Source organism: Mustela lutreola, chromosome 12, assembly GCF_030435805.1.
Source record: "Mustela lutreola isolate mMusLut2 chromosome 12, mMusLut2.pri, whole genome shotgun sequence".
NCBI classification, from domain to species: domain Eukaryota; kingdom Metazoa; phylum Chordata; class Mammalia; order Carnivora; family Mustelidae; genus Mustela; species Mustela lutreola.
In genome coordinates this window covers 37,852,751-37,868,043 of record NC_081301.1, presented here as the reverse complement: position 1 = coordinate 37,868,043, position 15,293 = coordinate 37,852,751, and the positions used below count along the sequence as shown (strand labels likewise).

The following is a 15,293-nucleotide window of genomic DNA, read 5'->3' as shown; positions in this document are numbered from 1 at the left end:
TTTGGTTCGTGTGCATGCGCATGACTAGTCTTGGCAGGGTTGTCTCTTTTGCACCATCATTAAGGGGTATCACTTGTATCCATGTTAAGTCACAAAAGGTTTGTTAGTTTTTGTTTTGAGTCACTTGATGAATATACCTTTGGTTTAAAAGAAAAAGGAAAAAACTAATTTATTTATTTTTTAAAGATTTATTCATTTATTTTAGAGAGAAAGGTGGGAGGAGCTGGAGAGAGAGAGAGAGACATACCCAAGTAGACTCCCTGCTGAGCGGAGAGCCCAACACACCAGGCTGGATTCCGTGACCCTGAGATCAGGACCCAAACTGAAATCGAGTCTGATGATCAACTGACTGAGCCACCCAGGTGCCCCAGGAAAAAAATAATTTAAAAAAGAAGTTTAATACTGTCAGAAATAGTTATTGTTTGTTCCAGCTGATAATAAGGTGTGGAAAGGATTTTTTTAAATATTTTATTTGTTTATCTGACAGAAAGAGAGAGAGCACAAGCAGGGGAAGGGCCAAGGGAAAGGAAGAAGCAGGCTCCGGGCTGAATAAGGATCCTGACACCAGGATGCTGAGATCATGACCTGAGCCAAAGGTAGATGCTTAGCCAACTAAGCCATCGAGGTGCCCCTAGGTAGTCTTTGGTAAACAAGAGTATTGTTGGTTTAGTTAAAAACAAAACAAAACAAAACCAAAAAAAAAAAAAAAAAACAGCATGTCTTCAAGAACTGTCAGCATTAAAAATAATGCAAACCATACAATTTTATTCTAGCTGGGTATACTAGTCAAACATCTGTCAGGAAAAACAGTAACTTAAAATGATGCCTAACTTTTTCTAATGTCTCATGAAATTTTCATGACTGATCTAAACATAATTGTTAAGAAAAGGTGAATCAACTAAACGTAGGTGGGATAAAAGTTTGTAAGTTATCTTTTCAACAATGGTTATGTTTTATAAAATATGTCTACTTAAAAACATTTCTGGGCACCTGGGTGGCTCAGTTAGTTAAGCCACTGCCTTCAGCTCGGGTCATGGTCCCAGAGTCCTGGGATCGAGTCCCACATCGGGCTCCTTGCTGAGCGGGGAGTCTGCTTCTCTCTCTGCCTCTGCCTGCCACTCTGTCTGCTTGTATTCACTCTCTCTGACAAATATATAAATAAATAAAATCTTTAAAAAAAAAATTTTCCAAGGGGAGCTTGGGTGGCTCGGTGGTTTAAGCATCAGCCTTTGGCTCTGGTCATTGTCCTGGGAACTGAGCCCCACGTCAGACTCCCCACTCAGTGGGCAGCCTGCTTCTCCCTCTCCCTCTGCTGCTCCCCTTGCCTTGCTCTGTTGCTCACTTTCTGTCAAATAAATACATAAAATCTTTTTTAAAAATTTCTAAAATCTTTTTGGTAACTTGAAACCTTAAATTTTTACTAAGTTAAATGACAGATATTCACTGAATACCTAGATCATTTCCAAATAAGATAATGTACTGAAACATTAATTGCTAAATATAAGTCTAAGTTTACCTACTTTTGTCCTCTTCTTTTTTAAAAAGATTTATTTATTTATTTATTTATTTGAGAAAGAGAGACAGCAGGAGAGGGAGCACAAGCAGGGGAAGTGAGAGAGGGAGAAGCAGGCTCCCCACTGAGCAGGGAGCCTGATGCGGGGCTCGATCCAAGGATCCTGGGATCATGACCTGAACTAAAAGCAGAGGCTTACCCACTGAGTGACCCAGGCTCCCCCTTTTGTCTTCTTATTACAGAGGAATAATAGCTATTTTGACACCCACAGAATATTGGTGTGACAGTTCACTGTTGCTTACTTTTTAGTGTTCACTAGAAATTAAGGTTTCTGGGGCACTTGGGTGGCTCAGTGGGTTAAGCCTCTGCCTTAGGCTCAGGTCATGGTCTCAGGGTCCTGGAATCGAGCCCCACATCAGGATCTCTGCTCAGCAGTGAGCCTGCTTCCCCCTCTCTCTCTGCCTACCTCTCTGCCTACTTTTGATCTCTCTGTCAAATCAATAAATTAAAAAAGTATTAAAAAAGAAAAAATCTTTAAAAAAAAGAAAGAAATTAAGGTTTCTAAGAGTTCAGAGTTCTAATTAATGTATTTAATTAAAACTAGTAGAAAAAAGCTGTATATGCAAAATATGTAAGGAAAGTAGGGTTTGTTTTTGGTAAGAAAAGCCATGTGTTATGGAGATATATTTTTGTTAAGGGAAAAGGAGTAATTTTGTTCTAAAGTAGAATAACTGGTCATTCCAGAATGAAAAAGAGAAGAATTTAAAAAAAAAAAAAAAAAGAAAGAAAGAAAGAAAGAAAGAAAAGAAAGGGGCACCTGGGTGGCTCAATGGGTTAGAGCCGCTGCCTTCCGCTTGGGTCATGATCCCAGGGTCCTGGGATCCAGCCCCACATGGATCTCTCTGCTCGGCAGGGAGCCTGCTTCCTCCTTTCTCTCGGCCTCCTTCTCTGCCTACTTGCGTTGTCTGTCGAATAAATAAATAAAATCTTTAAAAAAAAAAAAAAAAGAAAAGAAAAGAAAAAGAGAAGACAAAGGACAAAAACTAGGTAGATACAGAAAGTTGGAGAGAGAGAGTATGAGTGAGAATGAGACAGAGACTCTCATCTCATGTAGTCAAACTGGCCAAAACAGAATGAATTTGTTAAGAGGATTTTAGAAATAAGCCTTAGTATCAAGAGTGTGCCTATGCAAAACTAAAATTTAATTTTCTTTCATCTGTTAAAAGGAAAAGTTTCTTTTGGTTTATTAGTGTACTCTTTCTAAAAAACTGAGATATACCTGACATATAACATGATGCTAATTTCAGATGTGCAACACAGTGATTTGGTATATGTCTATATGATCACTGCAGTTAAGTCTGGTTAACATCCATAAGCACACAGTTATATTTTTTTCCTCTTGTAATGAGAATTTTTAAGATTTATTTCATTCACCTTCCATCCCCTCTGGCAACTCTGTTCTCTGTATGTATGAGCTTGGGTGGGGGTGGGATTCATGTTTTAGATTCCACATGTAAGTGAGATTGTAGGGCGTTTGTCTTTCTCTGTCTGACTTGTTTAATGCCCTCAAGGTCTGTCCATGTTGTTGCAAATAGCAAGCTCTCATTTTTATGACCAAGTAATATTCCATTGAATATGTATAAACCACATTTCTTTATCTATTCATCCATCTGTGGACACTTAGGTTGCTTTCTGTTTCCTTTGGATAAATACCCAAAAGTGGAATAGCTAGATCATATAGTAGGTCTATTTTTAATTTTCTAAGGAATCTCCAGGCTCTTTTCCATAGTGGCTGCATCAACATACATTCCCACAAGCAGTGCCTGAGGGCTCCCTTTTCTCACAGCCTCACCAACACTTATTGTTTCTTCACTTTTTGGTAATAGCTGTTCTAACAGATGTGAGGTGAAGGCAGAGGCTTTAATCCACTGAGCCACCCAGGCGCCTCATATATTTTGGATATTTACCCCTTATCAGATGTGATTTGCAAATATTTTCTCCCATTGGTGAGTTGCCTTTTCATTTTGTTGATGGTTTCCTTTGCAGTGCAGAGGCTTTTTTATTTAATTCCATTTGTTTATTCATGCTTTTATTGCCTTTGCTTTTAGGGTCAAATGCAAAAAAAAAAAAAAGATCTATACCAGGGATCTTACTGCCTATGTTTTCTTTTTTTTTTATGGATTTTTTTTTAATAAACATATATTTTTATCCCCAGGGGTACAAGTCTGTGAATCGCCAGGTTTACACACTTCACAGCACTCACCAAAGCACATACCCTCCCCAATGTCCATAACCCCACCCCCCTTCTCCCATCCCCCTTCCCTCCTCCCCCCTGCCTATGTTTTCTTATAAGAGTTTTATGGTTTCAGGTCTTACATTCAAATCTTTAATTCATTTTTATTTCATTTTTGTACATGGTGTAAGAGAGTGGTCTTTTTTTTTTTTTATTTAAAGATTTTTTTGTTTATTTATTTGACAGAGAGAGATCACAAGTAGATAGAGAGGCAGGCAGAGAGAGAGAGAGGGAAGCAAGCTCCCCGCGGAGCAGAGAGCCCGATGCGGGGCTTGATTCCAGGACTCCGGGATCATGACGTGAGCGGAAGGCAGAGGCTTAACCCACTGAGCCACCCAGGCGCCCCAGGGTGGTCCGGTTTTATTGGCCTACTCTTGATAAGAGATTGTGAAAGGTTTTTCTTTACCTTTTAAATAATCTGTCTAGAAAACAAAGATTCTGTGTTTAATCAAAATAATTTCCTATGCTTGAACAGGAAGCCGGCTATCGCTACCCTTATGCCCCTCCCCTAAATCGTGCTCCAGCCTCTCTCTCTCTCTCAAATGAAAAAATAAAATCTTAAAAAAAAAAAGAAAAAGAAAAAAGGCAGCAAGGGATGACCCAGGGCAAGTGCTTTTCAAGCTGTAATCTGCACTGAGAAGAATTTAGGTAACATTCAAATGCAGATTCTGAACGGGAGAGTCTGGGGTGGGCCTGAGAGTCTGCATTTCTAACAAGCTCTTACATGAGGCGTCTATCCTGGATCTTTGAATAATAGTGACCTAGGAGATCTTTCTAGGTGCTGGGGAGAGAAATGAGAAGAGAAGAGAGGTAAGCTGAACCCCGAGAGAGAAAGATTTCTGAAAATGGGAAACAAGTTATGCAGAGGCTCCATCTTCAAGCAGATTAGTAACAATTTTTAAAAAGCCAGGAATTATACATACATTATTTCATTTAATTCTTTCAACCTTATATAAGAAGAATTATAATCCTTATTTTACAGTTGAGAAAATAAGTGGAAGCTCAGAAAGGTTAAGGGAAAGTCACACAACAGGTAAACGGCAGGGACTGGACTGGGACCCAGGCTTTTCAAAGGCCAGAGCCTGTATTTCTTTCTCAGCACCTTGCTAAAATTCTGGGCAAGCAAATTCCTTTGTCTGAGTTCTTCCTTCTCACTCAGCAAATCCTGGTCAGAGGCGCCTGGGTGGTTCATTTGGCTAAGTGTCTGCCTTCAGCTCAGGTCATGATCCCCAGTGTCCTAGATCAAGCCTCCCGTGGGGCTCCCTGCTCAGCGGGGAGCCTGCTTCATGCTCTCACTCTGCTGCTTCCCCCGCTTGTGCTCGCTCACTCTATAAATAAATAAATAAATAAATAAATAAATAAAATCTTAAAAAAAAAAAAGGAAATGCTGCTCTGGGGAGGAGGAAGAGGCTGCAGTAAGGAACCAGCCCCACCTGTTTGGCTCAGCTCTTATCTCCAGTCAAGGTTTTCAGCTGCTGCTAAGCTTTGTTTTCAAACACTGGGGCCCCAGGCGGGGAGAAGTGGGAGGGGTACAGGTGGGATGTTTACAAGTTTTGTTGGACAATTTCCATTTTGTAAGCCTACTCTTCTCTCCGGAGTTACCCTGGGGTGGGAGCAGCAGGGACTTGGCACGGGAAGTGGGAGCCACAGAGGTGAGAGCAAATGCCACATGGGCTCTGACCTGGGACCCTCGCTTTCTCCCGGGAGCCTTTGAGGGACTACTAAAACCCAACAATTTGGTTCAGCAGTTGGCTAACTGGCATATGCAGGGCCCAGTGAGGACCCTCATTTCCTCCCAAAATAGGAGATAAATAAGCACTTTGTGTCTTCGTAAAAGCTGGGCCACTTGGAGCGGAGCCTCTTTGATAGACCCCCTCTGCCAGTGCTGTTCCCTGGGGCTCTCATGTAAATCTGAGCCATTTCTGTCTCCAGTTTCCCACAAGGGATTAGACATTTTCTAATTTCACCACCAAGGGAAACTGGGGAGGGTGCTTGTACAGTAATCTTTTGATTACTTTTTTGATAATCTGTTGATAATCATTTGAAAGAATGTGTGACTCGTGTGTTCAGGGGATGATGCAGAGGAACAGCTTAGGGTGTAGGAACAGGATAAGCCTGGGATCCCAGAGCAGGGCTGATGAGGTACTCATGGAGAAAAATCATGGAGGCACATCAGGAATGCCAGTCTGATTGCAGGGAAGCATGAAAGAGCTTCCTGGTAAGAAGAGAAACCAGGACACGTGAAGTGGTTCCCTTTTCTCTCCAGAGGACAAGCTGTGTTTGCTTTGACTTTAGCTCCATGGGTATGCCAAGGCTATGCCAAGGCTATTGGATGCACTGGTTTCAGGGCTGGGATCCAGCTACAGCAGCAACACCAGAGGTGTGGAGAGTGGGCAGAGGAGATAACCTTCTCATTGAAGGATGCCCATAGGCATCCTAGTATGGAGTGTCTGAAGAGGCAGGACTTTATATCATGTACTCTGGCTGAGCCCAAATCATCTTCTAGCCTTCATTTGCTCAGGAACATTTTCTATTCCCAGGACCCCACTTTCCCCTCCTTTCTGAGAGGGGACCAGAATTTCCAAGGCAGTGAACCAAAAATAGGCTACCAGATGGGGTGCAACATGGAACGGTATTGGGTATCCCAAATCACCCTCACTCTGAGTAGTCTGGTCCTAAAACAGAGGGAAACCCTCTATGAAGCCCATGTCCTCCATGTCCAAGCCACCACCATCTTCGGGGCTAGGCTACTCCAAATGGTTGACAATACTTGCTGCCTCCACTTTCTTGATTATCATTCTCCCAGAACTCTTTAGTCTAGTTTCTGCCCCACACTACTCTACCCCACTGAAACTGCTCGTACCAATGCCATCAACAGACTGGACATGGGACCAGGAACCAGGGACCACATCTCAGTTCTTACTTTTACTCTGAACCATTTGCCTTTGGATTATAATCCTTTCTTGAAAATCTCCACTCTGGGGGTTCTTAACCAGGGTTCCATGAGTCCTTAGACTCTCTCCAGGAAAAAAAAAAAAAAAAACACCAACATGTAGTCCTTGAAAATGTCATACAAAGAGTTGTACAGATGTGCACCTTTTTAGGGGGATGGCCCAGGATATTCATTACATTCTCAAAGGAATCAATGAATTGCCAGTGTTAAGAACCAGTGCCTTTGACATCTGTGCCGTCTAGGATTAGGTTCCTCCAGGGATGATCCAAAAAAACGAAGGCTGATTGATTAGTCTTTCAAGGATACAGATTTAAGGTGCCAGAGCAGGGAGGGTATCTCTCACCTAGGAAGTCCTCAGGGGCTCAAGCTCTTTCAGGCTTGGCTCTGCCAACCCCAGGATATAGCCCTCAAACTCATAGTCCAAGGTGATGTCATCTCATGCTCCAAGCAGCATGGGAGAGTAACGGAAAAAGAAGAGTGTAAAGCATATACTCTTCCTGTCTCTCAAAGATTCCTGGGAGTTGGTTTGTGACATTTCCATTACCTTATTGGCCCAAACTTAGTCGCATGATACTATCTGTCTGCAGAGAGGCTGGGAGATGTCTTTATTCTGGACATGTGCCAAGCTGAAGATCCTATAACCATGAGTGAAGGGTAGAATGGATGTTGGGGATTAGCTGTCAGCACCTGTCATACCTTCCAGGATGTGTCCAAGAATGGATCCTGTTGACTGGTTCACCCTTTCTACTTCCTTCTAGGACATTGTGGCTGGGAAGCTACACTTCCTAGACTTTCTTGCAGCTGGCATTCTACGTGTGATTTATGAACTGCCAATTAAATGAAATTACATGAGACTTGATCCTGGAATGAAGAGGGGAGTAGCAGCAGGCGAGGCATCAATTTTGCTGGTGTGGATAGAGGCTGACTGGCTTCATGATCACCAGCTTCCTAGGTCCGCAGCTTCCTGCAGCACTAATATTTTTGTGGCCTCTTTCTTTTTTTTTTTTTTTTTTAAGAATTTATTTATTTATTTGACAGACAAAGATCACAAGTAGGCAGAGAGGCAGGCAGAGAGAGAGAGGAGGAAGCAGGCTCCCCGCTGAGCAGAGAGCCCGATGCGGGACTCGATTCCAGGTCTCTGGGATCATGACCTGAGCCGAAGGCAGTGGCTTAACCCACTGAGCCACCTAGGCGCCCCTGTGGCCTCTTTCTTAATCATGATGAATCATGGTGATTCTGAGGGTTTACAGGTATCTCTGGAAGCTCCGTTTTCTACTACTCCTCTATTCCTTGCAGTAATGCTATAAGCCAGAGCTTCTCAAACTTTAATGTTCATGTGAATGGCCTGAGGGTACAGGTAAAGGGTAGATACGGACTGAGATCTCAGATTTGGCATTTCTAACAAGCTCCTGGGTAGTGTATGTTGGTTAGGATTGATTTTTGAGTCACTCAGTCCTAGGGTATCCTCTGCTCACCTATACCTGTTCATAAATTCCTTTTTTGCTTTACCTGGTGATGGTTTCTGATTATCCAAATTCTGTCACTGTTTCTTCCTTCTTTCTTAAGGGATCTTCTTCCTGTGTTTGTTCCTTAATATTGGTGTAACCCATGACTCTGGCTTGGGATCATTCTACAGACTTTTCCTGGATGATCTCCTCTATCCTCTGGCCTTCAAACACTACCTATATGCTTCTCAAATCCCTACATCCAATCCATACTATCTCCTTTGCTCCAGACTGCAGTGTCCACAGCAGACCAGAACTGAATTCTACAGATAAGCAGGGCAGGAAAGAAAGCTTCTGTGATCATATAAGTTTGGTAAATACTGTGTTAAATAAAATGAAATTTATTTCCTTGCTGAGTTACTTCTAGAACTGTTAATGTGCTAAAATGCATAACAGATTTCCAAGAGGGGGCATATAATACCCAATATCTCTTAAACTTATTTGACATCTGTATTGGATACAATGTGTTTTCTCAGTTTCTGCTACCACTGCCTAAGGCCTGGACCCCTAGCCTTTAGCTTTTCTTAAACTGTAGCCAACAGTGTAGTTCTGTGGTTCATCAGCTGCTCCTCCCTGCATCTTGCATTGTTTCCCACCCCTCCTGGCCTCACTTCTTTTACATCTTCTTGAGGCTTAGGTTTTGCACCTTCATAAAAGGCAGCAACATATAATTCTTGCCACCAGGTGTTTCCCAGGGAATCTGGGCTAAAACAGCTTTCCACAGTCTTCCTCCTCCCCTTTTCCCTGGAATAGTAATATCTCCTGGAATTCAGGTTCCCAGAACACACTTTGGAAGTGCTGTTGGTCATCTACTAGCTTCCGAGACTCAGCATGTCCGAGACCTAATCAATCCCTTTTCTTTTATATCTGTCCCTTTCCTGGTCTTCTCTGTCTTCACAACTGGCACCGTATTTGTCCATCATCCAAGCTACCCAATTGTCATTCTTTGTTTTGTTTTGAAGATCTAATTGGCTTTATAAAGCAATCTCTTGCATTCTTTCATCCATCCTTCTCTTTCCTCTTTTTTTCTCATCTAACTAATTAACAATTATTATTTTCTTTTTAATTTAAAGATGTATTTATTTTAGAGGTGGGGGAGAGAAAGCAGCAGACTTCCCACTGAGTGGAGTCCATCTCCAGGCTTCATCCCAGGACCCCAACATCAGACCCCAAGATCGGACCCGAGATCACAACCTAAATCAAGACAGACACTTAACTGCCTGTGCCACCCAGGTGTCCCAATAATTATTCATTCTTAAAGAGGCAGTTTAGGTACCATCTTCTTATCCTATCTTCTTGGTCATCTGAGTGATGGACCACTCTGCTGAGCTCTCACAGGCCCCTAAACCTGTCTCTCTTAATAGCATTTATCATACCGTATGGTAATTTCTTTCTTCCTTCCTTCCTTCCGTACTTCTTTTTTTTTTAAGTATTTTTAAATATTTCTATCTACCTCTGCCCCCATCTTTGGTGTCTTACTCAATTTTTCAATCCCTGGCACCCAGGATAGAGAACTAACTGACTAATTGATAGGTAGGAATGAATGAGGGAAGGGTGAGAGCAAATTAAAATTTTTTAACCTTCCAGGAAGGAAAAGCAACTTCCCGTCTACCTTTCTGCATTCTTGGCTGAGACCACTGTAATAAAAGACAGGTTAGGTTTGCTTGGCTGGCTCAGTCCATAGAGCATGTGACTCTTGATCTCAGGGTCATGAATTTGAGCCCCATGTTGGATATAGAGTCTACTTTTAAAAAAAGAGAAAAGACAGATTAACAAAAGAAAAACAAACAGAACTTTATTAACATGTATGCCTCATGTATACATGGGAGATACCCAAGGGAAAATGAGTAAGCTGAGGTGGCTGAGGATTCAGGATTAAATGCCATCTGAATTGGGACAAGGAAGGGGGGATGTAGGCCTCCTAGAGAAGAGGACATGATTTTTAGGAAAGATGAATGGGTCTTTAGAAGAATAGATAGGAGATGGGATGTTTTGTGACAGTCTGCCTGAGTGTGGTGTTAACTTCTAGTTTCCTCTCCTATGACAAGAATCAATCTTCCCTGGTTTATGAAATTCCTGAGGTGGGGATTTATGACAGTTGAGTTCCTTTTGGGGAATCTATCTTTAGGCAGGTAAGGGAAATTTAGAGAATACTCTTGGGTCATTTGCTATTTTTCAAGTGTCTACAGCTCAAAACAATCATTACCCCAAAGCAGCATATTTTGGGGTAGATGTCCTGAACTCCTGTTATCATATTTTGGCATGGCACTTTCTGCTACCCTTCATTCCCCAGCTTTGAAAATTCTTTGAGAAGTTTCACAATCTGTGGGGCACCTGGGTGGCTCTGTTGTTAAGAGTCTGCCTTCAGCCCAGGTCATCATCCCAGCGTCCTGGGATTGAGTCCTGCCTCAGGCTCCCTGCTCAGCAGAGAGTCTTCTCCCTCTGCCCCTCAGCCACTGCTTGTGTGCACTCTCTTTCAAAAATAAGTGAATAAAATCTTTTACAAAAATTGCTTTGCTGGAACTTTCATAAGGAATCTCAGAATGAACTTTTTCAAAAGCCTCTCAAGGCTAGAAAGCCACACCAGAACTCAGCATCAGACTTCCCATGAATATCTCTACACTTGGATGAATTCTCTGTTTGAGGTCCCAAAAATATCCTGAAGGGACTGAGTCTGCCAGGACTCACCTGGTAAGACAGGAAACCCTGAAAGGTACCAGGTGGTTTCTCAAAAAGGGGTTTAATAAGTATTGGCCCCTTAGTAGCAACCTTACTTCCTTAAAGCTGTCTGGTTATATCTTAATCTGTGCTCATCACTCTCAAATATGACATTCCAGTCAAAGCCTTGGTAAAACCACCAATATTTCCAGTTGTGTCCTATTGCAAGATTCTTACTGAACTTAGGCAGATAGGTATATTGCCATGAAATAAGAATACTCAAGAGTTTCTGAATTCTAGCAGGATCAGATAGGGAGAAAAAATAAATGCCTCAATTCTTTTCATGAAGGTATATTTTACCAACTTGAAGCCAGTCACAGATTACTTAAGAAAAAAGAGGAAAAGTCTCCTTAAATCTAGAAAACAAGACATTAAAGAACCAGTGATGTTTCAAACAAAAAGTCATAAAAATTATAATCATCTTCATCAATTTATTTAGCCCCATGTAATTAATTCTTGTTTTGCTTGCTTCTGAGTTAGAAGTTTTGTGAATCATTTTGTTTTTTCACTAGAGTTCTGGAAATTCTTACCCTGGTCAATGGTCAACCTTAATGTTGTGAGAAACCTGAAATCTAGAGAACTTGTCAGAGTCCCTTCCTTGAATCATTCTGAAGATAAAGCATTTTTGGGTCATTGCTGCTTGCAAAGCTTTTAGAAAAATATCAGAATAAAAGAATGACCGACTGATCAAAGACTTAAAAATTGTCATGATTAAAGATCTGATTATAGTTCCTTTAAATGCAACTGGTAAGGAAATTTGATGATCTCTATGGCATACAACATTTTAAGATGATAACTGAACTTGTGACTGATGACATTATACCAGGATGTATCAGATTCTAGGAATTTCAATACAATTTCTCGAACACATATTAAGAACATATAGCCATACAAATATAACCTAGGAGGGTTGCACATAACTTATTTGACAATCCTTCCCATGTAATTTAACATGTCAGAAAAACCTAGTCCCTCTTTTTATAAAGGAGAAAGAACAAATCTTTTGAGATGTTCCAGAAATCCTATAGAATAATTAAGTGATAGAGTGATAATTAAAGATTTAGACAAAACGACACTAAAGGTTTCAGCAAATACAGGAAATTACATGGTTTTTAAAAACCCTTAGCTATTTTTTTTAGAGAACTATTAAAAACTTTTAAAAGAGTTTTCTTAAATAATCAAAGACCTGATAAAGATAACCTGAAGCATGGGAGATCATTTTTTTAATTTTAATTTTTTAAAAGATTTATTTATTTATCTATTTGACAGACAGAGATCACAAGTAGGCAGAGAGGCAGGCAGAGAGAGAGGAGAAAGCAGGCTCCCTGCTGAGCAGAGAGCCTGATGCAGGGTATAATCTCAGGACCCTGGGATCATGACCCGAGCTTAAGGCAGAGGTTTTAACCCACTGAGCCACCCATCACCCCTAATTTTAATTTTTGTTTTTTGAGAGAGAGAGAGAAAGAGAGCACAAGCCAGAGGGAGAAAGAGAAAGAATCTTTTTTTTTTTTTTAAAGATTATTTATTTATTCATTTTTAGGGAGAGAGAGAGAGACCACAATCGGGGAGCATCAGGCAGAGGGGGGAGAAGGAAGCTCCCCGCCAAGAAAGAAGCCTGGTGTGGGACTCGATTCCAGGACCCCAGGATCATGACCTGACCGAAGTGAGATGCCTAATCAACTAAGCCAACCAGGCACCCCATATCTTTTCTTTACCAAAATAGCATAGCACTGGACTTCAGTAATTCACACCACTTAACAGGAATTTCCCTCCCACAAATTGCATATTATATACGAAAACTTCGTCTTTTTTTTTTTTTTTAAGATTTTATTTATTTATTTGACAGAAACACAGCGAGAAAGGGAACACAGGCAGGGGGAGTGGGAGAGAGAACCAGGTCTCCTGCCAAGCAGGGAGCCCAACATAGGGCTCCATCCCAGGATCCTGGGATCATGACCTGAGCCAAAGGCAGGCACTTAACGACTGAGCCACCCAGGCACCCCTACATACTAAAACTTTTTAAATTCTTGAATAACAATGAATGATAATATTAATAAAATAATAGTAACACAACTTAATATGTGCTTAAAGCTTTGGTATTTACAATACCCTTTTATGCCCATGTAATCTCATCTCATTTCAGAATATGGGATAGTTATCTTCAATCAGAGAGTGTTTGAATGAGTATGAATGAGTAAATGATTGAATGAATGACTTGGGGACGATTTAGTGAAGAGAAACTGACTTCTGAGAGGGCTTTTAGGGTTACACCAATGAGGACTTTAGTTCAGCCATTAGTAAGAGAGATCCAAAATAACAGTGGCTTGGGACGCCTGGGTGGCTCAGTTGGTTAAGCAGCTGCCTTCGGCTCAGGTCATGATCCCAGCGTCTTGGGATCGAGTCCCACATCGGGCTCCTTGCTCCGCAGGGAGCCTGCTTCTCCCTCTGCCTCTGCCTGCCATTCTGTCTGCCTGTGCTTGCTCTCTCTCTCTCTGATAAATAAAATCTTTAAAAACAAAAAACAAAAAACAAAAAAAACCAAAATAACAGTGGCTTAAATAAGATAGAGGCCTATTTTCCTCCCACATGATAAACCGTCTTCAGGTGGACCAGGGTGGTATGAGGACTCTTTAAGTCTAAGAAGCTGGAGTCCTATCTTCTGCTCTGCCATCCTGAGCACATGACTTCAACCCCCAGGTGAAAATGACTGCTGCAGCTCTATCCCTCAAGTTTAAGTCCCAGGGACAAAGAAGCAAGAACAAGGGAAAGGACAAAGGGCTGTTTGCTAGCTAAGTGAACCCTTTTAAACAGCTTTCTAAAAACCCTACCCAGTCACTTCCACTGACTTCCCATTAGCCATCCCCCTCTACAAGGAAGGTTGGGAAATGTGGTTTTATTAGCCAGCCACATTGCTGCCCCCAACGTAGGAGTTAGGAAGGTGAGGATAATGGCTATTAGGATGAAATCTAGCAATTCTCTACCAAAAGGGGAATGAATGAAAGGGAGGGTTTTGTGTTTCTCCCCTTGCAGTATCTCAACAAGGAATAGAAGAGTCTGGACAAGAGAGGGTTGTCCCAGCAGGGCCGTTTCCAGGCCAAAGAAAGAGTCTTCTAACCAGCATATTAGTTGGGGACCCAAAGTAGGAGTAGGTGAGAAACCAGGTCACTTAACTGAAATGTTGCTTTCTTTCCAGAGGATGCTGACCTCATGAGAGAGCTATCATTCATGCTCTTCTTCTTGACTGGGATGTTCTCCTTCCTTTACATCCTAATTACGAACTCCTTCCACTCAACTCCTGCTCAGTCTGTCAGTTCTCAGCTTGTATGTTCTCATTGTCTTCTTATAAGTTCTCATAAACCTGGATTTTACCTGTTTAGTACTTGCTCCAGGTCTCACCTGCCCTAGCCTTTTATCCCCTCTCCAAGTATTAGGTCCCTTAGGGTAGGTACTATGTCTATCCTATTCATCATTGGATTTCCAGGACCTTGCATGGTACCTGAACCTAGTAGTTGCGCCAGAAGAATGCACTTGAATGAATAAATGTATCTGATTTTAAAAGTTCATATTATTCCTTTTGGATTGTGAATAACAAACATCCACTTGCACTATCAAGGAGAAGGTTAATTATAATGATACAGGGGCACGTCACAGAGACAAGGAGTCTTCAGGAATGGAGCAGAACCAGAAATTCAGATGCCCCTGCGAGTCTCCTCATCTTTTGTTCTCTCTCATCAGACCAGTTCTCCTGCTTGTTCTACACAGTGAGGAAAGTATAGCTGTCAAGGTGAGTTATATGTTATTGGACCAATCAGCTGGAGAGAAGTTAAAATAGCTCTTCCTCTCTCATCTCTATCTCTTCAAAATTCCAAGCAGAAAAATTATCGTTGGGAAGCCTGGGAGGCTCAGTCGGTTAAGCATCTGCCTTCAGCTCAGGTTATGATCCCAGGGTCCTGAGATCGAGTCCCACACTGGGCTCCCTAGGGGCTCAGTGGGGAGCCTGCTTTTCCCTCTGCCTGCTGCTCCCCCTGCTTGTGCTCTCTCTCTCACATAAAAATCAATAAATAAAATCTTAAAAAAGAAAAATTATTGTTCCAGTATGGGTCAGGTGCCTGACCTGGACCAATCAAGTGACCAAGGGACCAAGGTCATATTGTAGAAACATAGCAGTTCCCACTGGAACCTTGAAGTTTGGGCATGGGGGAGTTGATTTCTGGAAGAGAGGTTTGGGGCAGACCCAACAGTGGATGTCCATTGGGGTGAGCATTGGCTTCCTAAAACACAGTCCCAACCCCTCAGCCACAACTCCATCAT

General features: G+C 41.8%; 1 long non-coding RNA gene across 3 annotated transcripts in view; it reads left to right on the top strand.

Moving 5' to 3' along the window:
- The window catches only part of LOC131812061 (uncharacterized), a 51,180-nt gene that overhangs the window by 26,062 nt on the left and 9,825 nt on the right, over positions 1–15,293 (top strand). The window contains exon 5 of one of the 3 annotated variants that reach the window (XR_009346260.1): positions 206–3,394. The exons of the other annotated variants lie outside the window; for them this stretch is intronic. This is a non-coding gene — a long non-coding RNA (uncharacterized LOC131812061). Of the gene's footprint in view, positions 1–205; positions 3,395–15,293 lie in introns of those variants that run through there. 3 annotated transcript variants of the gene reach the window in all.